The sequence below is a fragment of the Ursus arctos genome, unplaced genomic scaffold, assembly GCF_023065955.2.
Source record: "Ursus arctos isolate Adak ecotype North America unplaced genomic scaffold, UrsArc2.0 scaffold_34, whole genome shotgun sequence".
Taxonomy (NCBI): Eukaryota; Metazoa; Chordata; class Mammalia; order Carnivora; family Ursidae; genus Ursus; species Ursus arctos.
In genome coordinates, this window is record NW_026623030.1 from 19,284,648 (window position 1) to 19,308,748 (window position 24,101).

General features: G+C 45.3%; 1 long non-coding RNA gene across 4 annotated transcripts in view; it reads left to right on the plus strand.

Moving 5' to 3' along the window:
- The window catches only part of LOC123001931 (uncharacterized), a 187,162-nt gene that overhangs the window by 82,061 nt on the left and 81,000 nt on the right, over positions 1-24,101 (plus strand). For all 4 annotated transcript variants that reach the window (XR_007190559.2, XR_006411249.2, XR_006411248.2 and 1 more), the window contains exon 5: positions 10,245-10,353. This is a non-coding gene — a long non-coding RNA (uncharacterized LOC123001931). The remainder of the gene's footprint in view (positions 1-10,244; positions 10,354-24,101) is intronic.

The following is a 24,101-nucleotide window of genomic DNA, read 5'->3' on the forward strand; positions in this document are numbered from 1 at the left end:
TCTCAAGCTCACAGAAGAATGTGGATATTTTTCACAGGCGGGTTTAAAGCTATGGTAAGCAATTTAAACCTACAGCCTGAGTCTTGGGGGCTTGGCATTGGCTTTTCTACAGCCTACATTTTAGCCAAGAATTTCGAGGACTGAATCTTTTATTTTTTTAGATTCAGGTTGTCCTGGTTCAGCCCCATTGAAAACTCTTGAGAATTCTCGAACACAAGCTACAGGAAATTGGACTGGAGCACACCTTAGCCAGGACCACCCGTTGTCTGAAATTTCAGTCTGTGCCCAGCACCTGGCCACACACGTTATAGGCATCATCTCAGGACAAACCTGAGCGGTGAGCGTTCTCATCTCCATTTGCCAGGTGAGGGAACGGAATCTTAATTGGTCAAGGAGCTTAGATGTGGTAGAATCTCAGACCGAGACAGAAATATCTGTCCTCAGGCGGCTGTCCCCTCTGTGGAGCTGTCTCTTCATCTGTGGACATTCAGATTGATGTGTCGATGAATTAGAACCTCACGGATCAAATAGATATCCAGGAGGTGTGGACGTCAGAATGTGCATTATGCCCTGGGGAAAAAAATAATTCAAGGAAAAGTAGAGAATGATGGAATTAACAATCAGTGTCCAGACTGGGTACTTACTGGACCACAGTCCACTCCTCGCAATAATGTGACCCCAAAAGTAGTTTCCCCTCCCTGGGCCTATTTCTCCACTAAGACATGAACGCATTGTTGTAGAATCACCTGGGAAATCTTTGAAAAGTTATACATGCTAAGATTTATCTTTGACTTTCTAAACCCAAATCTCCTGGGGATAGCTTATTAACCATTTAATTAATTAACCGCTTACTAATTACTTCATTAATTTAGCAGATACTTATTGCTATTTACGGACACCTGGCTGCTGGGGATGAAATGGTGCATTTGTCAGGGTTCCATCAGGAACAGAATAGCCCGCTTTGGTTAGGGTACTTTAAGGAGTTTCATAAAGGGGCTAAGACAAGGATGTGTGCAGCATATTAGAGAAGCCTTAAAGGATAGTGTGGGACCTGCAAGCTAGCAACACTGGGGCTTTTCCAACCTCTAGACCTGAAGGAAGAGGAGAGTGTTGCCTATATAACCTGAGTTTGAGGGAAACAGCTATGGAGGGAGGACCTCCTTAAGAGAGCTGGAACCTTTACTGAGAACAGATTCCCCGACCATCGTCACTGTCAATATTCGGAGCTGGGTCCTTCTGTGTCATGGGGGGCTGTTCTCTACACTGTAGGATTCTATGCATTAGCAGCATTCCTGGACCCTACCTCTGGGAGGCCAGCAACACCCTCTAGACTTTGCCAAATGTCCCTTGGGGGTGTCATGTCACCCCTAGTGGAGAACCACTGATCTAGAGATGCAGTCAGCTTGTAGTGACCCCTGGAGTAGAGATGACATCCTAATGTCCCATTTCCCTTTCCCTTCAGTCTTCTGCTAGGGTTTCCCATTGGCCAAAACTCAACCAGGAGCCAGAAAGTGAGGATGCAAGGCATAGAATTGTGGGTGGCAGGTGGAAAGAGTCAACAGAGACACAGTACAAGTAGTCAATATGATGGATAAGACATCCTTTAGGAGCTCACAGTCTCGTGGTGATGGAGCTGGAAGACGAGGCAGACAATAAACAAATACATATATAATTTTTTAAATTTTTTATTTGTTATTTTAATGTTTTTTTTATTATATTATGTTAGTCACCATACAGTACATCCCTTGTTTCTGATGTAAAGTTTGATGATTCATTAGTTGCATATAACACCCAGTGCACCATGCAATACGTGCCCTCCTTACTACCCATCACCAGTCTATTTCTGAGCATGATTAAGAGTATGTAAAAAACAGCAACACAACAGTGAATAGCTGAGCTCTCTGGATATGTGAACTTTAAGTGAAGACCTAAATGATATTATGGGACCAGTCTCATAAATTTTGTAGAGGGGATACTCCTAGCAAAGGGAATAGCATGTGCAAAGGCCCTGAAGTCTGCATTCATTCATTTGTGTGTTTGTTTTTGCAGTACTTTATTGGGATGTAATTTATATATAGTAAAATAGGCAAGTAGTAAGTGTACTGGCCAATGAATTTTTGTAAATGTATTCAGCCCCATGACCATCATCCAGATTAAGATAGAACATATTTCCATCTCCCCAGAAAATTCCTGTATTCCCCAAATTGGATCTCCCTATCCTACCTCTGTTCTGACTTCTATTGCCATAGATTAGTGTTGCCTGTCCTTGAACCTCATATACACGGAGTCACCCAGTATCTACTTTCCTGTGCCTGGCTTCTTTCACCCGGCATTGGATCTATGTGATCTCTTCACACTGCATGTATCGGGAGTTCATTTCTTTTTATTACTGAATAGTACTCCACTGTATGGACATACCACAGTGTGTTTATCCACTCTCCTGCTGCTGAAGGATATTTGGTTGGGTTCCAGTTTGGGGCCATTATGAATAAAGTTGCCATGAACGTTTGCTTGTAAATCTTTTTGTGGACGTATACATTCATTTCTCTTGGATGTACTTGGGGGCCTAGGAGAGATGTGCCTTTCCTAGAAACTACCCATTCTCTGTTCGATTCTGACATGAAACTAGGCCGGTAAACCACAGGATTAAAGGGCTTCCGATGCCCCTTCCAGCTTGGAAATCCTAACATGTGTAGCAATTTCCTCCAGTCCCTGCCAGGCTTACCAAACACAGAGGTCTGTTCCTTGGGTTCATCATTATCCCCCAAGTACCATGCGCCCCCAAGACGGCTGTCCTCATGCTGGCTACCTGGGCAACCTTTCCCTGCCTGACCCAGGCTCTCGCCTCCTCCTCCGGGGGCATGTGTATTAAATCATGGCACAGCGGCTAATTCTTTGCAGCTTGCTGGTGGCTGCCTCCCTTTGAGCAGACAGGAGGGCGCCCTGACACAGTTAAAGATCACAAGCTTTGATAACCTAGCTTTCTGATTTATGATAGTCCGGGTCTGCGTGTGCCCCTAATGAGGGGAACTCGGAGTGTCAACCTGTTTATTAAATGCTCAGAACCATGTGTGAGCCGGGCCGAGGTAAGAAGTCAATCATATTTTCATTTATTCTGCCTGTCCCCCTCCTGTTCACTCAGTCCTCTCTCCCTGAGACTGTCAGCCTGCCAAATTCCTTCTTTTCATCTCTAGAGGGGAGGACTTTAGGACAGATCATTTGCGGAGACGGTCGGGGTCCGCCGTGTTTGCACTTTCCTACTGATTTCCTAGGTGTTTGGAAGTTAATGATACTCAACACCTCATGATTCTTTCCTGTGTGTCAAACAAAGCCATGAAAGGGAAAGTGGCCAGAGGCAGAGGCAGGGGCACTGGGCAGGGAGGGACAGAAGAGCATCAATAGCTTTCTCTTCTTGTTACCCCAACCCTGCGGAGACTGGTATCGATGCCAATGCGAGACGAATGAGTATTCCTGAAGTTGTCGGGGGCTAATGAAGTCTTAATTCGTCTCCTGTAATTCCCTTTGAAATGGGGGGGGGGAAGACAAATCAAAATAACAGATGGCCCAGCTGCTTTAATCTGTACTTCTTCTCACCCTTTTCCCCTTTGCAATTTGGTCAGTGTCATCTCCTTAATCTCTAGAGATTCTGCTCTGATTCCTTTCAAGTGGCATCAGCTCCGTCTCTTAGATTTGGTCTTCCGGACGTGGCATAAATATCTCTGCATTTCTGAGGCCCAGGGCTGGATCCTGTCCTTGGACATGCTGGGGGAGGGGGCTGAGCAGACGACTGTGGAGCTTCTTTGGGGAGAAGAGCTCTAGACAGCCCAGCCTGGAGATCCCTCAAGAGTTTAGAACGTCACAGTTGACTGGAGAACTTGGTGCTTTAAGCATCCTTTAGTTGAGGTGCTGGTTTTTATGGTTATCCTGTCCATGCACTCTCATGATGAATGGCCTCGTTCATTAAAATACCCCTTGTTCCATTTAAAATAACCTTAGGAAGAAAATAATAATAATAATAATAATAATAATAATAATAATAATAATAATTAATAATAATAATAATAATAAAATAACCATAGGAAGATCAGGAATGGCTTAATCTATTCACTCATTTCTATTCAATGCTTTTATCTTGCATCTTGCCCAGTACCTGGTTTAGAATAGAAGCTACGTAGATGTTTGTTGAATGGATGAACAAATGGATGGATGAATGAACAGAATAACCCAATTGTGCGTTGCACAATTTTTAACTTAAGTTTGGTCTTGATTTGTTTTCATATAAAGTATGTGAACACAGTCTGGCTGGTGGCAATGTGGAATAGCCGAATACCTGTGGCAGAGACTGGTGGTCATTTAGCCATGTCCATTCTCTCTGTCTTCCTTAGTAACAGAACCTCCATGTTTAGCTGGCCACTGGATCTCTGAAATAAAGGATTCATTTCCCAGCCTCCCTTACATCAAAGTGTGGTCATGGAGGCTCTGGCCATTGATATTTGAGAGGTAATGTTATATGATTAATGCCCTTAAAAGACAGCTGGAACAAGGCCTTTGCCTCTTCTTCTTCCCTTCTTCCTTCAGTATGGGTGGAATTCAGACATAAGGGATGGAGCTCAAGCAGCCATCTTGGACAATGAGGTGGGAAGCCAAGAAAGGTAAAGCAGTAAGAGAAAAGTAGCTTGGGTCCCTGTTGATTTTAAAACTGCTGTATCTGTCTGGATTGCTTGAGTCTGGACTAAATTATATGACAATGCAAATTTCTAGTTTGCTTAAGCCATATTTTGGGTTTTTCACCACATGTAACTAGACCTAGTTCTAAAAGAGTGAGCATGTTTTGAGGATCTGGTGCTTCACTCATTATTATAGTCAGCTGCTGTAGGTTAAAATATCTTAAAGATAAGACACCTAGAATGTAGTGGCCACAGGAAAAATGGCCCACAGTCTGCTGATTGAAAAACAAAGATTATGGTCAATTAAAAAGAAATTAGTTTGAACCTTCGATGGAACAGAAATGGTTGACACTCTTTTCTGAAAAATATATCAGAGAATAGCAATAAACATTATAAGCCCCAAATCTAGGATAAATAGATAAGCACATAATTTATAGGAGATATACCAGGACCAGTATAAGCATGAGGCACCCAGCACAGTGCTTAGCATGACTCAGTGGCTGGCAAATGTCAGTTTCCTTCATTCCAATCTCCTAAACCTTCAGCTTCTGCAGCTTTGCAAAGCGAGCAGCCACCAGGTCTGGCAGGGCTTATTATATCATGCTAATGTGTTTGCATGCCATTCTGAAGGCAAGAGAGAAACACAAAGAAGACTGGAGATTTTAATTTTAGATGGTGTACATTTAGAAAGATCCCTGGCCGTTACGTCTCAGTTGCAGCTACTCAGCCCAGCCCTTGCTGTGTGAAAGCCTCCACAGGCAATATATGCAAATGAATGGACATGTCTGTGTCCCAATAAAACTTTATTTATAGGAAGTGGCAGTGGATTGGATTGTCTCACTGGTGTTAGTTTGCTGACCCCTGGTCTAGGTAATTCCACGAGTAGTAAAAACACCATGTAACAGATAGGACAAGTGCAAGGTGCTATGAAACACAGACCTCTTTAGGAAGGTGGCCAGAGAGGACTTCCCTGAGGAAGTGACATTTACTGAGAGTTGAGAGGTGAGTTGGTGCTAAGCTGACAAAAGGGAGTTGCAGGGTGTTCCAACCCCAGGGAGGAGAATGCACTCGGCCCAAGGAGCCGAATGTGGTTCACGCGGCTGCAGCAGGAAGTGCTGGAGGGCTCCTGAGGCAGATGGGGACAGACGGTCCTGGACTCATGGGCCATTTATGAACATCAGGCCTGGCAGAGCAGTGGTGCTCAGAGGCCGAAGTGATCTCTGGAGCCACATTTGCATCTTGAGATGGAGTCCAGGGCAGGGCACAGATGAGGGGAGAAGTGGCAACAGTGGCTTCTGGCTGGCGATGCTTGCTTCCTCCCACAGACACCCTTAAGCGGGAGGCAGCTGACTGTTGGACAAGACACTGTCAGTTTCTGATGGATCAAGGGAGCCAGAAGGACAATGTCATTCCTGGTCTCTGGGATTGAGCTCTACAAGCCTCCTCACCAGAGGCCCCTCTGGACGGGGGCAGACACCCAGCAGTCCTGAGGCTTCTCTTTATTTTAAGACAGAAATAAATCCTGCCCTTGGAGAGTTATCCCTTTGATGCTGGGTTTTGGGCAGAAGAGAATGTAGAAACTACCCACTTCCCCTCTCCTCATCTATTCCTCCACCCCATCATTCTTGCGGAGTGGAGATTTGACCCAGAAATATAAGGCATCCTGGGGGACTCTTTTCTCACCTGTTTGTTCTAGACACATGGGAGAAGAAAGATTGTGTGGGATTCTGGAATCCTCTGTCCCACCCTCCTCTTCTCCTTCATCAGGAGCCTGCAGCTATCTTCTATAATAATAGTATCTTGCATCGGTGTGGTGTGGTTTCCTGGCCTCCAGGGAAGGCTTGGCCAGAGGGAGGGTTGTCGGACAACCGGAGAGTCGGAGAAGGGGAGCAACCGGGGTATTTCTACCCCATCTCTGCTTCCACAGCATCTCCTGCAGCCGCTGCCTCGCCTTCCTGCCCCGCTCGTGCTCCTTCCTCTGCCGCCACAGCCCCATGGGCAGCCCTGGCCAGTTCCCTCCCACCTCCTGGGCGCCCAGCTTCTGGCTCTGGCAAAGCTACCTTTTCCCACTGTGCTTCCAGCCAAGAAGAGCAAGAGCATCTTTTCCTGCTCTGGGTCACTTCTCAGTCCCCCCACCCCCGGGCAGTCAGTTCCCTCTATCAAACTCCCTCGGCTTGAAAGACCTTTAGTGGTTTCTGTTTTCTGATTGGACCCAGACAAATACACACAGTGTCTCACAATTAAAAGGCGATCTCTGTTCCCTGGTCTCATTCTTATTTTTATGTGCATAACCGCAGGGAAGACTTCAAGGTGGGTCCTATTACACCAAGCTGCAAACAATAAAAAAGCTAGAGGGAAAACTATATTGCCCGAAGTCCTGGATTAAGGCCACATGTTTCAGGGGAGCCAAGGGCACCAGTTTTTTGAATCCTAGCTTCACAGAATATCTGAGGCAGGCTTCCAGAACATATATCACTCCTCTGAGCCTCAATTTCTGTGTCTCTGAAGTGTTGTTATATAAAGCACTCAGGGCTGTCTTATATATAGCAGAAGCTCATCAGATGTTACCGATGACCATAGAAACGCTCTGCCATCCTCTGGCTAATTGATCCAACCAATAGCTGGCCTTCTCTGCTGTCTCTGCAAACATACTGTTCGCACAGCTCTTTGCAGCTCGCAGGTCTGAGACACCTGCACATTCCCGCCCTCATCACTCGAGGCACGTATGTACTCAACTTCGGTCAGGTTGGGTCCCAGACCTGTTTGACTTGCACATCTTCTCGCAAGAAGATGCTAGTGACGCTGAAACGTCAGAATCCCTCACCACACAGACTCCTTCCAAGGCCCTGAGAGTAACACTATCAACGTGTCCGGAAGGTCGTGATTTCTTTTGAAATTTTTTAAATTAGCAAATTGGATTTTTTTTTGAGAGCAATTTTAGGTTCACAGTAAAATGGAGCAGAAAGTATGGAGAGTTCCCATACACTGCCTGCTCCCCACACATGCACAGCCTCCCCTACTATCAACAAACTTACACTGACACGTCCTCATCACCCAAAGCCCATAGTTTATATTTGGGTTCACTCTTGGCGTTGTCCATTCTATGGGTTCGGGCAAGCGTGTGAGGTACGTCCGTCATTGTAGTATCGTGCAGAATAGTTTCTTTGCCCTAAAAGTCCTCTGTGCTCCGCTCAGGAGAGATGTCTCCTTCCCTTATAACCCCTGGCAACAACTGATCTGTGTACTGTCTCCATAGTGTTGCCTTTTCCAGAATGTCCTATAGCTGGAGTCACACAGTACCTGGTCTCTTCTGATTGGCTTCTCTCCCTTAGTAATGAGCATCCAAGATTCTTCCATGTCTTTTCATGGCTTGAGAGTGCATTTCTTTTTTGTGCTGAATAATATTTATTATCGGATGTAATACCACTGTGGTTTATCCTCTCACCTTGTGGACGATATATTGGTTGCTTCCAGGTTCGGGCAATTCTGAATAAAGCCGCTACAAACATCTGTATGTGCGTTTTTTTATGGACATAAATTTTGAACTCCTTTGGGTAAACACCAAAGAGCGCATTTGCTGGATCGGATGGTCAGCATGTATTCAGCTTTGGAACAGACCTCCAAACGGTCTTCCGATGTGGCTGTTCCATTTTGCTTTCCCACCAGGCATGAATGAAAGTCCCTGTTGCTCCACATTCTTGCCAGAATCTGGTGTTAGTGTTTTGGACTTTGGCCCTTCTAGTAAGTGTGCGGTGGTATCTCGTTGTTGCTTTAATTTGCAATTCCCTAATGTTGTATGCTTTTCAATGATGTCCCTAATGACGTCCTTTTAAATGCTTGTTTGCCATCTGTGCGTCTTCTTTGATCAGATGTCTTTTGCCCATTTTTTAATCTGGTTGCTTATTCTTATTGTTGAGTTTTTGTTTCGTTTTGTTGTTTTCTTAGAGATGGAGGGGGAGGGGCAGAGGGACAGAGAGAGAGAGAGAGCAAATCTCAAGCAGGCTCCATGCCAAATGCAGGGCTCCATCTCATAACCCTGAGATCATGACCTGAGCCGAAATCAAGAGTTGGACGCTTAACCGACTGAGCCACCCAGGTGCCCCATTATCGTTGCCTTTGAAGAGCTCTTTGTATATTTTAGACAACAGGCCTTTATCAGATATGTCTCATGATGTTTTTGAACATTTTTCAAAGTAAAATATTTTAATTGTTGTTGGTTAAAACCACTGTCTCTTTCCACTCTCCCTAAATGTAAGGGGTCATTGAAGTGAGTGCAAGGGGAAGTCAGGTTAGGGTTAAATCTAGACTAGATTAAACGGGTTGTATTTGCATGGTTTGAAGTCATTTCTGTCTGAAGATACATCTAGCCAACACAATGTACAAATGGCTTCCAGAAATGTTCCTTCCATCCATTATGCCTACTCACTGATGTTGTGACCTACAGAGGCAAGATCGGAGAGCATATCACAGTATGAACATGTCTTATGGTTCCTGGTACCACAAGTATGTGGGTCGTGGAGGAGACACAAAGTTTGAAATATATGGAGCCAGGAGCTAGTCTATGGAAAATTCTCTCCATCATCAGATGGGTAAAACTGCAAGGATTCAGTTGGAATGAGAACTGATTTTTTTTAAAGTTCTTTCCTAACAGGAATATGCTTGAAAATGTAGCTTTAAAAGGTATATATATCCCAGATCTTCTCTTTTATTTGAGGAAATCATATAAAATAGGATTTATCCATTTCTGTGGTCCCAGGGCAGAACCCACACAGTATCACACATGGTGAGAAGTTGCATGTTTAATGCATTCCAAATAGTTTAAAAAATTGATCAATGCTGCTTAACTCTAATCCTTCCGCAGAAGACGTCATTGCGAAAAGATTGTTATGTACAGAAGTGATTAAGAATCTGTGGCTAGAAGTTACAAAGTATTTCAGCCACACAAGAGGTAGTTAATGAGTAAAAACATGATGATCTTTCTCTCTGGGTTTTGTGATATTTGCCATCTTTTCGCCTTTATAAAGGTGGAAACTTGTGATTTCTCCTGTTTGAGATCCGTAACGATTTTGTGTGTGTAATTTTCTATCTGCTACATGGTTTTCTTTCAAAGGGGCCCCTAATTTTTGTGAGCTACAGACCCCACAAAACCAGAATCTACTCCTTCTTAGGACTGTAATTATACAATTTAATAACATTTTATGGAAGGCAATGAAAACCGAGAGTGTAAAGAAAGAATCGCATCCATAAAAATGAAATTGCGTGCTTTGGAAAAATCTGATCGGATGTGAGTTGTTGAAAACAATGCGCTTCAGCATGAGCGAGACTGGGGGGAGATAATCCAAATAAACTAGAAGGACTTGCAAGACCTCAAAGAAGCCCCAACTGGACCTGCAGATAAGACCTTGTCATGTGTTTTATGCAAGAGGGCAAAGCCAGGCCTGCAGGAGGGTGGGGGGTTAAGGGAAGGGAGGGGGGTGCATTTGCTAATTCCCTTCTCAGATGAATGCTTCAGGCAGTCTCTTCCGATTGTTCAGAAGTGGCAACCCAGAGGAACCCTAATTGCCATTTCTTCTCCAGGTCCACCTACTTCGCTGTGAGATGGGTAAACTGAGGCCCAGAAAGAGAAGATATATTTCCCAGGGCCACACAGTCGTGGAGCAGTGGAGCCAAGGCCCCAGCTCTCCAGGTGGGTTGTCCTGCTGTCTTCCCACAACCAGGTGTTAGTGCCGTTGAGGAAAGGGGAAGGTAAGCAGGAATTTGAAACTGCCTCATGCGTAACATGCTAGGGCGTTCGTGATGTCACGATTGAGGAGAAAATGGGAGGGAACCCTCAGAAACCCCCAGAGGCCCTCTGACTGCCTTGCCATCAAGTCCTCACCATGAGGGGACTCTCACCGAGACTGTGCTCTGAGCCCAAGATAAAAGGTGGGAATCAAGATGGTAAGCTGGAGTGGCCCCCTCCACCAGCCTCACCCCTTCCCCAAATACACCCATGTCCTCTTGGCCAGAGAACAGAGTTAAAAACACAAAAAACAAGACCAACAATCTGGGCCCGGTTGCCATGGTAACCATCACGGTTCTGGATCACTAGAGTCACCAACCAGGAATGAATCTGGAAGGTGTATTGTCACCATATGGGAGGACAGGCCTTATTTCCCATGCGGAAGGGTTCCTGCCGTTCCCAGTCCCTGATCAGGACCTGCCCCAGGCCACCAGCAAGAACAGGCAGGCAAGGGCGTGCGGCGATCACACTCGGGGCTGTGGCGATCTGGCTGGCTGGGGGATCTGTGGTGGCCGGGACAGGTCACCTCGGCTTCATGGATTTGCTATTGCTTCTTTGTGGAGATGACAGGCCTGGGTTCAAAGATCAGAGGGCAACCAGGTAGTGCCTCCTTCCTCCCTCCCTCTCACGGGCACTAGGACCCCGAGCAGGTCTGTCTGGAGAACCCACTGTTTTCCTTTTGGAGACCTGGGCTGTGATTACCCATGGGGACTGGCATTCCAGCTGTCTTGAATAAAACCCCCAGCTCTTTCAAATCTCCAGTTAAAGCCTGAGCCCCAATAAAAGTTGCCAGGCTGGGTTTGGGACAGGGGACCCACACCTTCTGCACAGTCCTGGGAGGCTGTAATGAGGTCTTGCCAGGAGGCCCAGCCCCTGGGCTGGGGCCTGTCACTGAACCCCCTGCTCTGAGGACACATGAAAGTGAGGTGTGTGTGTGTGTGTGTGTTCGCTGAGACCCACAGCCTCTGAACAGCAGAGACCAGGAGCCAGCCACGCAGCCACAGGAGCCAGCAAAGGGTGTCTTTGCCGGTCCATTCACAGGAGACCAAATTCCTCACCAGGAGGAACGGAGATGCAGGCGTTATGGGGAAGCTCTATGTTAAAGGCTTTAGTAGAAAAGATAAAAGAGTTAAAGAATTAGGAGCCACTGCCTTCTGGCAGCTTCCTCCAAACGTGTGTCAGTTAGACAAAATTCCTTACGCGTGGTGGGGATAGACAGCTATTTGGGAAAGAAATGAAGGAATGGAGTATGGCTTTCTTTATCAATGCACTTCCAGAACTGATGGTCTTATTGATTCTCTAATCTATCCTGTAGTGGGCAAAGCAGGCAGCTGGCCACAGAATGGGCAGGAAGATTCAGAACACTTCCCCAGAGCTGCCCTTTCTCTGCTCCCAAGCTCCCGTGTTGCAGAATCTTTAGAGTGGGGCTTGGAACTCCCAGACCTAACAGGGGCCAGAGGGCGTTAGAGGAGCGAAGTGGACAGGGACAGGGGGTAGAGGGGACTCTGGTGATCGGGAGAGCCCCTGTCCCCTCTGAAGGGGACAGCGACTGCCCACGTCCACTGACTGTTGCTGGGCAGGATCTTAGGTCAGTGTTGCCAGATCGATCATCTGGCTTTTTAAGAGCTACCAGAACTCCGATTTAGTGTGAAATCTGCTACTTTTGAAAATATAGTTGACTAATTCAATTGTTTTAAAGCATCAGGTGGTCGAACAAATCCCCAGTTGGGAGCCACATCTGGACCTTAGGAGGTCAGTTAGTAAGCTTGGATTTAACACTTGGCCTCAGCCATTCATCACCTATTTGTGGGGGGACATGCTCAGCGTGGTTCTCGAAGGGTCAGTGGGCAAAGGCAGGGCACACCCAGCTCGCCAGGCAAGGAGGGCTGAAAAAGCGTGTTGCACCTGGGACACGAAAGGTAGGAGGGAGTGCTTTGTGTGTGTCTTGGGGTTGAGGACAGGTGGATGATGTGACACGAGCTGTTGGAGAGGAGTCAACTGGGGTGGTGGCATGTGTGTGTGTGGGGGGGGGTGTCATTGCTTGCAAAGGAGCCATTTTACCAACCAGGTGAAGCGTGGATTGATTTGACTGCCCACCGCTAGAGCCTGTCCTACAACATGAAGCCAGATGGGGCTTCCCTAAGATCTGCTTCTGGAGCCAGACTGCCAGGGTTCAAATCCCGGCTGCCCCATTTACGAGCCTGAAACGACTTAATCCCCCTCGTGCCTCAGTTTCCATGCCTGTAAAATGGAGACAATCATCACACACTGGATTTGAGGACCAGGGAGCTGATTCATGTCACAGGCAGGCGAGCACCCCACCAACGTTCTCTCTTTCTGTTATGACCCCTCCTTTCCCTGTTACCTAGACAGCCAGACACGTCCATCTGTGATGTCTGCTACCGGCCCTGGGAAACCACGGCCTGGGAGCCAGGGGTTTAAAAGCTCTTTTCCAGAGCCGAAGATTCTGATTTCTTAGCTGTGCAGAGAGGAAATAAAGCCCTGCTCTTCTAAATGGACTGGGAGGAGTATGAAATTACGACTAAGTCGGTTTGGAGCTTTTGTGCAGGGCTTTCACGAAGGAGCAACCATTAATCATGCACAATTACTCCGACCTTGGGTGAACTGCAGTCTCTTGAACATGGACGATTTCACTCCCCGGGGGTCTGGAGATGCAGAGTCTGCTCGCCGTCCAAGTGCAGGGAACGAGGTCCGTGGCCTCAGGTCCAGTGCGTCCGTGTCTCAGCCTTGGACTCTCCCCCTCTTTCCAGGGTCTGCTTTACAGACCCAAATACCCTCCCAGAAGGAGTGGGCAAGAGCAGGTGCGGGAGAATCAGGTGAAATCGGTCTTTGCCCAAAGTGTGTGGCTTTGGACAGGTGGTTTATCCTCTCCTGTTGCCTCAGTGTTTCCATCTTCAAGTTGGGGTGAATAACGTCTGTCCCATCAGTCTGTTGTGTGGACGGATAGATGCTAAGGGTGGCGCCGATGTGACTATCCTATTGGGCAAGAGGACTCCACAGGGTCAGGGCGCTGACATCACTTGCACATGGTGGGGCTCCTGGCTGCTTCCTCCAGGGTCTGACACACAACCAGAGCTCAACAGATGATCGCTGCTCTTGTCCCTGCCCAAGGCTTGGCCGCCCTTGGCAGCCCGCCCTACCCAGGAACTGGGGCAGAAGCTTCCAGACTGCATCAGGATAGAGGGTGGGAGTTTGATTGATGGATTTCCTTCCTTCTTCCTCCTTCCAACCTCCCTCCCTCTCTGCCTCCATCTCTCTCCTCCTCCCTTCCTCCCCACTCTTGATGAGCACCCGCTTCAAGCCAGGCATTGCACCTGAACATGGTGTAACACGAGAGTGTGTCTTGTCACGCCAGACCACAGCGTGACGTACACACTAGGCATTTATATGCTGTCTGTCTCTTCTCTCGTGGGAATCATCACCCAAATGATTAAGCCACCAAAAGTCCTTCATGTTTCAACTCTTATTTATTTATTTTTTTACTTTTTAAAAAGATTTATTTATTTGTGAGAGAGAGAGAGCGAGGACACATGAGCAGGGGGAGGGGCAGAAGGAGAGGGAGAGAATCCTCAAGCAGACTCTGCACTGAGCACAGACAGAGCCCGTGGTGGGCTCGATCCCACAACCCCGAGAGCATGACCCGAGCCAAACTCAAAAGTCAGACGCTCAACCAATTGAGCTACCCAGGCGCCCCTCAACTCTTATTTTTCACAACAAGGTAAAATGAAGCATCTTCCCCTGCTAAAGCATACATTGGAAAACTGGACCATGTAGAAAAGCCCTGAAAATAATATAATAACCATTAATGCCACTGCCACTAAATGAAGCCACCATTCACATCTTGCTGAGTTCCCTTCCAGTCTCTTCCTACGCATAGCCTCATATTTATTTTGTGTAGTTGAACTCGTACTGGGTATATATTCATGTACCATGTCTTTATAACAAATATATTTTCCATTAAATATTCATGTCTTCGTTCATTCAATCAACAGATATTTTTGAAGCATGTACTATGTGCCCAGTGGTTGTTTTAGGGGCCAGGGACACAACAGTGAACAACGTGAGCCAAAACGCCTGTCCTCTCAGATCTTACATTCTAGTTCAGGGAAATAGTATGCAAAACAAACACATAAATTATGGATATTTGAGATGGTAGTAAATACCACACACAAAAAAAATAAAGCTGGTAAAATGGGTGTGTGTGTGTGTGTGTGTGTGTGTGTGTGGTTTCAGTTTTAAATAGGATGGTTGGGGAAGGCTTTACTGAGAAAATAACATGTGGGCCAAGAACTGAAGAGGGTGAGCAAAATAAACATCCAGGCAGAGGGAACCACAAGTGCAAAGGTCCTGGGGCAGGTACATTTGAAGACATATGTGGATACATTTGAAGAACCTGTGGGAGCCTTGTGGCAGAAAGAGAATGAACGAGAGGATGCTGTTGGTGCCCTACCAGATCCCCTGGCATCCCTTTTGCCAGTTAAATATGCCCATCTCCCAGCTATTGTCTGTATTACTGTGAATGGCTCATAATTTCCGTCCTTCAGAGAATCGCTTTTACATAACTGGAACCACCTTACCTGAAGGTGTCTGAGAGTTTATGTTCCTTTATAGAGTTATGTCCTGAGAGCCAGTGACTGCCTTGTCCTAGGGTATGAAAGCTAAGCCTCCTTGTTCTTGAGATGGAATAATTCTGCAATGCATTTAACACTTTAGAGCCGCCTGTGAGATCAGGCTGAAGCTTGGCTTCACCTGAAACCACATTCTTTTTTTTTTTTTTAAAGATTTTATTTATTCATTTGACAGAGATAAAGACAGCCAGCGAGAGAGGGAACACAAGCAGGGGGAGTGGGAGAGGAAGAAGCAGGCTTCCAGCAGAGGAGCCTGATGCAGGGCTCCATCCCAGATCGCTGGGATCACGCCCTGAACTGAAGGCAGATGCTTAACGACGGAGCCACCCAGGCACCCCTGAAACCACATTCTTGTTTGGCTTCCTATACTTCCCTGTCTTACTTCTCTCAGCCTGGTAGAGGTTTCTCTGGAGAGCACTCTTGATAAATTACTTGTACCTGAATCCTTGTCTCAGGCTCTGCTTCTGTGGAATCTGAGCTGACCTAAGACAGGGCCATCTCTTCCTGTGTATACTCAACCAGTATGAGTCTACGTGTTCACATGATGGTGACATGCTACCTTTTTGGTTCGTTATCCTATGTACTTGCCTTGATACCAGTGTGCTCTGATATAACATTGACACTTGCAGCTGATTTCCAACTTCATATGGTGCCTGGCACTCTAACGATGCCCTTCCTAAATGCAGAGAGTACACATTGAAGCATTAGACAGCGTGTATTTGAACCCTGGCTTCTCTACATTGCTAACTCTACCCTAAGCACTTCCATAAACTCTTTGAGCCTCACTTTTTCTAGCTGTGAAATGGGGGCAAAAGTAAAGCATATCCCAAGTCAGCTATATGAAAAGCTTTCATATGTAAACTTCACAACTGTGAACAGCTATTATTTGCCATAAATATGGCAGTTGGAGATCATAATTGAACAGTATCGATCTGCATTTGTATAAACACCCAAGACATGGTCCCACATGGGTTCTTTTGCCCTTTTAGCTTAATCCGTGAAGAATCTCTTTCCAATTCATGAGTTTTGCCAGAAAGTCAGGTTTGGGGTAACTCAGCCATCTTTATTCAATGGTTTCAGGTACAAGATTACCACCAGGTGGTAGTGTGGTCATATGTCCTAAGCAAGGCAATTTGTCCCCCATCTTCCAAAGCTACTATAAAAGTTTTGTGATACATCCCATGCCATACACTCTGCTCTCTGTAAAAACATAGTGAAGTCATGTAGAATTCTCCAATGAAAATTATATACTTGCCAAGATATTTTTTTAATGTACTTGTAGAGTGACTTAGAAAAACTGTTGGAACAACTGCACTCAGATTCTCCTGCAGCAAAAGCAATAAACATCTCAACCAGGTGATAAATTGTGGAATAAAAAAATTGAAAAGGTGTTTCCCTGGATGAATGTTGAGGAAGGTTTAGTGTAGAAAATGCATGGAATCCAGAGTGTTGTGTCCTTACTGAAGCAGGGATGTGTCACTTGTCATTCTTAAAATTCCATTCCATGTAGAATCCGGCCTGTAGTAGGTGCTCAATAAACATTAATGGAATCAGTCTATCAATCAATCAACCCATGCGTGCATGAGTGAATGATTAAGGACACTAATGGTGGAAAGAATTTTCTCTACAGCAGGAGTATAAAGAAACTCATCTGAAATAGATATGTGTTTTAGCTCTTGGGGAAATTGGACTGGGTGGGACAAGCAATGTAAATGGGATTGAGGCACCCAAAGATCTATGAACTTCCTGTTATTTCCGAGCTCGTTGATGAAGGGAATTGTTTGGATAATTCTGCCAAGTCTGTTAGGTCTTGTCAGGCCTCTGAATAAAATCGATCTCCACTCCACCATGGTGTTGAGGAATGGAGATCTTGAAGTCATGATTTCCTTTCCCCCAAGATATCAGTTTCCCTTGGCCAGTCCACACTGCCCACTCCATGACCCTTCCATTCAGTGATGTATCCATTCAGTGAGTTTGCTTAGGCAGATCCACAACTCTCTTAGTACATTTTTTAAAAAGATTTTATTTATTTGTCAGAGAGAGAGAGAGAGAGAGAGATTGTGCACGTGCACAAGTAGGGGGAGGGGCAGAGAGAGAAGCAGGCTCCTCACTGAGCAAGGAGCCCGATGCATGACTTGATCCCAGGACTCTGGGATCATGACCTGAGCTGAAGGCAGATGCTTAACTGACCGAGCCACCCCGGCGCCCCAACTCTCCTAATTCCTTATAGCAAGTCAGAGACCAGGCCAGGCCACATCACTAAAGTCTCTGGGATAACACAAGCAAGACCAACTGAAATGGCATGGAGGACAGATAGATAATCTGTCCCATCTTTGTTATGTTCATCTTGGCTTCAATCATCCTTAGGCTGTCTTTCTGCCTAATTTCTGGCTATTGGTAAAGCAGAAATCGACATTTTCCCACAATCTGGAGTACTCTCAAATACATCTAGGCTGGCTGGAGTTGAGATTCCAGGCCTAAGGAGAGGAACTTCTCTGTGTCAAGTTCGTATTAGCCAGGGATGCAAATACTGCCCATGGTAGGAAACCTGACTCTGGTGGCTTAAACCACCCATATCGCCAGAGGTCTGTTAGTAGGCCGTTGTTGGCATTGGCTCAATACAGCCAATAGGATTCTTTTGGGAGCTGCTGTGATTCTCTTGGGCTTTCCTCATGGCTAAGACACTAACTTCCTGCATTCCCGGAAGGGGAAGAAGAAAGAAGACACAAAACAATAAGACCCAGCTCCATCCAGGTAAGAGATGCCTGAAGACACCAGCTGCTATCTGCTAGGGACTTCCATGCCAGGCACTGTGCTAGGCACTTCCCATTTGCTAATTTAAAAAATCCTCACAATGACTCCTTGCAGTGGCTGCTATTAAATCAGTCCCATCTTACAGATGCAGAAACCAAGGCTCAGCATTGTTGAAAGACTTGTCTGGCTAACAAGAGCCATATTTGGGATTTGAACTCAGGCAGTGCCACGCACTTAGCTGCTCTGGGCATGTGCTTAGCTGGGTTCACTGCAGGTTGCCGTCCCTTCTACAAGGGGCAGTCAGAGATTGCTCTCTGTCTTAATCACGGACATGCCTGGGGTCCTTACACCCCGCCCCACTCTCAGGGTCTGCTGATGCTATTCTTCTGGGCCGGCAGTAAAATGACATTTATGGGGATTTTTCCCTTTGAAGTGAGAGTGTTTGCGCACTTCACTTTAAAGCAAGGGAAAAAACAAGAGCTCAAGCAGATAAATAACGGCAGCCTTGGAGAAAGGCCATGACGTCCGCGGATGTACAGTTTCCATTTTGTCATAGAAGAGTCATCTTATGTGAAAAGATCTTTGTCTCCTTTCAAGTGGTTCTCTTGATTAACTCCTTTCCCCACTTCTCTTCCTTTTAATTATGAAGAAGCTGGCTAGTTGTTTTCTCCTTCTTTCCTTCCCACTTTCCTTCCTTCCTTCCTTTCTACCTTCCTTCCTTCTTTCCTTCCCTCCTTTCCTTCCCTTTCCTTTTCCAGCCCTCCTATTCAGTTATTTTTTCCTTCCTCTTTCCTGAATTTTCTTCGAAGTTGGAGGACGTTCTTTCCAATTCTCAGGTTACAATATTTATGCTAAAGATTTCAAATGAGATAGGATTTTGGAATACTGGGGCTGCTACTTACTAGCTGTTTGACCTTGGGTGAGTGGCAACTTCTCTGAATTTCAGTTTCTTCCTCTATAAATTTGATATATTAATGTCTGTCTCCTGGATTCTTGAGGGGAGAGAATGAGTCACTGTAAATGCTGAATTTAATGAGAAAAGGGAGTGTGCTGTGTGAACCCTCTGTAGGTGAAGCTAAGAATGTCATTGATCCTCCCTAAGATTGTGATGTATTTACTTATATGTTATGAATATTTTATCCTGTCCATTCATCTTTCATCGGTCCATCTTCCATCTATCCACCCATCATCCATCCACCCATCCACCCATCTACCCATCTATCCACCCATCATCCATCCACCCATCCACCCATCTACCCATCTACCCACCCATCATCCATCCACCCATCCACCCATCTACCCATCTATCCACCCATCATCCATCCACCCATCCACCCATCTACCCATCTATCCACCCATCATCCATCCACCCATCTACCCACCAATCCATCCACCCATCTACCCATCTATCCACCCATCATCCATCCATCCACCCATCTACCCACCAATCCATCCACCCATCCACCCATCTACCCATCTATCCACCCATCATCCATCCATCCACCCATCTACCCACCCATCCATCCACCCATCTACCCATCTATCCACCCATCATCCATCCATCCACCCATCTACCCACCAATCCATCCACCCATCTACCCATCTATCCACCCATCATCCATCCATCCACCCATCTACCCACCAATCCATCCACCCATCCACCCATCTACCCATCTATCCACCCATCATCCATCCATCCACCCATCTACCCACCCATCCATCCACCCATCTACCCATCTATCCACCCATCATCCATCCATCCACCCATCTACCCACCAATCCATCCACCCATCCACCCATCTACCCATCTATCCACCCATCATCCATCCACCCATCCCTCATCCATCCAACTGCCCAACATCCATCCATCCATCTACCCATCATCCATCCACGCATCTACCTATCTATTCCTCATCCATCAATCCATTCATCTCCCATCCACACATTATCGATCCGTCCGTCCATCCATCCATCCAGTAACTCCTGACCAGTTGGTGTTTATATTCAAGTGAAGGAAAGAGACAATAAACAATATATGTCACATGTTAAATGGGGGTAAGTGCTAAAGAGGAAATAAAAAAGAGAAGAAAGTGACATAAGAAATGTTCGGGTAGAAAAGAGGTGGCAATATTAAATAGGACCATCAGAGAAAACCTCCCTGAAAAAGGGACATTCGAGGAAAGACCTCAGGGAGCGAGGAATCTCTGAGGATATCTGACAGATGGGCATTCCAGTGCTGGTGACTATCCCAGGTGACAGCAGTGAAAGGGGTAAGTGATATATTTTGAACTCATAGCAGCTAGACAGATCATAGATGCATAAATAGGTGGATGAGTGGATGGATGAGTGACAGATGGGTCGAGGAAGGGTGCATGGATGGCTAGGTGATCGATAGATGGATAGACATGTTAAAAGGTAATATAGTTGGTATTTTTTTTTCTTGGCCACGTTTCTTTGTTTACATTTCTAGTAATTTGAAAGTGCTTCAAACATAGTAGGTTCTCAAAAATGTTGAATGAATGTGTGTGTGTGTAACACGTACTATCACACAATGCTGAAGGGAAGGACTTTTCCCAAGGGAAGTTTTATAATATGCATCAGTCTTTACAATATGTATCTGCTTGGGGATAACAGCACTAGTCTTTCAAATGTATCCTAGGGAAATTTTCATGGATACATCTAACAATTAGCTTTAAAGATATTTGTTCATCCGTGCATTATTTATCATGGCAAAAAATCCAAAAGCCAACAAAAGAACTGGAAAATAACTGAAATGTCCAGCAAATGGGGAATGGTTAAATAAATTAAAGGACTCCATATGTAGGCATTAGTGCAATGCTGTAGGAGTCTACTGATGGACATAGAATGTTCTCATCAGATGAAAGAGCTCATAAATGTGTGGAAAGATACACAGAAGACAAGGCAACAAAATATTAACAGCAATTTATCTTGTGGAACATGTGCCATTTTAATCTATTTGCGTTGTTTTAAATTTTCCTACAAAAAATTTATGTAGGTTTTGTGATTTTCAAAGTAAAGTTTTCAAAAAGGAAGTTGAAATAATAGAATCGCTTTTTAACGTGGCATCGGGTAAATGAGGGCCAGGCTAGATCTACCAAGCTTAGTAAAGTGATTGTAATAGACATTGAAGGCCAAAGGATTTGCATTTTACTAGCTTCCCATCCTACCTACTACAGTGTGTGTTCTTCCTGCTTATTCATATATGTGCCTTCAGAAGTTAATATGAAGTAGATAGTGAAAGTAATTTATGAAGTTCCCTCCCTCAGACACCTTTGGGGGCAGAGGGTAGGGGAGGAAGAGAAAACAGACTCTGCTTGTCTGACCATAAATAACTCAGGTTGGGGGTTTCCATGGATATAGTTCACCCCAAGGCCACATCAGTCTTCACTAGGCTGGTGCAGTATTCAAGAAGGCCCTGGAGCAATAAATGGTCCCTAGTGGAGTGGGGAGTGGAGATGGGGATGGTGTCAAGCAGGGATTGGCAAATGTATTCTCTAAAAGGCCAGACAGTAAATATTTTAGATTTTGCAGATCCTAAGTTCTCTGCCACAACAGCTCAGCTTTGTTACTGCAGTGAAAGCAGTCACAGACAATATACAAATAAATGGGTGTGGCTGAGTTTCAGTCAAACTTTACCTACAAACACTGAAATTTGAATTTCATATGATTTTCACATGCCACAAAACATTCTTCTGCTTTTTTTTTTCCCCCAACCATTTAAAACGTAAAACCATTCTTACCCTGTGGACTATTTGAAAGTAGGTGGTGGACCGTACCAGATCCTAGGGCCATGGTTTGCTGACCTCTGGTGTAAAGAATAGAATGGAGATTTATACCATTGGAATTATTATTTTTAATGATGTGGAAATACTGATTTTTTTTTACTTAAATAACTATATGCTTTTGATAACACAGAGTACCAGATGCCATGAGAATGTATATTTTTCTGATGCACGATATGTAATTTTAAAACTGGCTAGGATGTTGTGTCAGATCAATTGATAACTGCAATGTATAAAACATATGAAACTAATTCCAGGAAATACCTTATATTTATGTCCTTAGGTCTGAATTTCTGAGCTCTCTGTGTTTAGGGATGGAATTTGGTTTATTCAAGAAGTAGCAGGTTATATATCTTGATGGCTACATTAGCTCAATATTTCCTTCCCTTTCTAGAGCAGGTAAGCCTTACAGACTGTTTTAGTTTACAGCAATTACATTTGCTTATCGCTATGAAACAGAATTTCATTTGAAGCCAGTTATTAATGTCTAAAATGCACTTCCAGGAAATAATTTTGAACGTTTTATTTATTAAAAAGAACTCGATGTTTGTTCAAAGGCATTGATGTAATTTATGAAGTTCGATATTAGATATTTTATGAGGTATTATAAAAATGCCATTTTCCGAGACTCCCATTGCCTAATTGTACCGTGTTACGTTCAGTGTCAGAATAAGGTGCTACTTTGCATTTGGTTTTCATGCCACGCGTCGGTACGTTGATCAAAGATGCAGACAAACACACAGACACTTCTACCTTCTCCAACCACAAATTCTTCTGATTTGCGGATTTATTTTTTATGAAACATTTTCAAAGGTATACCGATGAAGCTACTTTAAACCTTTTAATGGCTCGCCTTTATGGGAAAAGAAGAAGACATTTGGGAATTTGGGAACCTATGAAAAATCTGGGACATATACCGCTGTACTAGAACCTGTCGGGACTCCAGCAAACCCCCTCAACTATTCCAGTACATTCTCTGGTGCCAACTTGAAGCATCCAAGATTCTCCACCTCAGGACTTTGTTTTGGCCACAGTGAGGGGCAAGCTACCCATGCTGGAGTGTTCATTCCCCAGATGCAGCCTTCTGATGATGGGCGGATGTTGAAGAGGAAGGCCCCAGCTTCTTCACCCCTCACGGAGCACAACTCAAAAGTACGTTCTGTCTCCCGGAGCTCCCTTTAGGACTGGGCTCCCACTTGACCTTTGGGGAAGCTGTTCCATAATGCAATGTATCAGTTATCCATTGCTGCATGACAAATGATCCCCAAACTCAGCGGCTTAAAGCAACAAATGCCTACTATTTCACTGTTTCTGTGGGGCAAGATTTCAGACGTGGCTTAGTTGGGTGGATCTGGAGATCCCTTGCAAGAGAGCTCAGATTCTCTTACAAGGGGTGCAGTCCAGTCATTGGCCGAGGCTGTGGTCATCTGAAGCTTGACTAGGGCTGGGGGGGCTGCTGCCAAGCTCACTCCCATGGCTGTTGGCAGGGCCTCAGCTGCTCACCACTCAGGCCTTTCTGTAGGACAGTGTAAGTGTCTCTTGACATGGTTGCCGGATCCCCTAGAGTGAGCATCGGAGAGAGACGGAGACCAAGCTAAGAGTGGAAATGCCTTTTAAGAATTAGCCTCAGAAGTTGCACACCATCACTTCTGTTTGACTCTTTTCATTAGAAGCCAGCCACTCTATTCTGCCACACGCAGGGACGGGGGAGTTCAGCTTTGCTGTCTTACATTGATTTCTTTCCCTTTGCTCTCATTTCCCAGAATCACCTCCCAGCTAAACTGTCCTTATCTTGGGGTCTGCTTTGGGGAAACCTAACCAGAGACAGTGAACAGCACCACCGCCAATGATAGCAAGCACACTGATTGAATCCCTACTGTGTGTCGGGCACTGGATAAATCATTTTTTAAAAATGTATTTATTTTCACGATAAGGCATTTTTATCCTTATTTTGTAAATCAAACAAAGATGAAGGACGTTGTTACTCAAAGCATTCTGCTAGCAAGTGTCAAAGCCTGGCCTTTATGCCATTATTCAACCAACCGCCAGTCCCTGTTCTGGGTCCAACACATAAAATAGTGAATGGCCGCCAATAAAATGCATTGTACAAATATTGTTCTTGCCCTCCAGGTACTTACAGTCTGAAGGACGAGGTGATAAATATGACATTACAAACTGCTACAAATACTCCTATGAAAGAAAAGGACTGAGTCTGTAAGACAGGCTGCCTGGCAGATCTACTTTAGCTAGGAGGTCTGGGAGGGCCTCCTGGAGGTGGTGACTTTTATTCCGATGCCTGAGGATGGCAAGAAGCTGACCGTTGAAGAGTGGTGGGGGAAGCATTCCAGGAAGAAGGAACCACATGTTCCCTTAAGCCCAGACTCTGCAGCCTCCCATCCAGCCCAACTGAGGACTACCAGGTCACAGGGGATGGATCCCCAGGAGA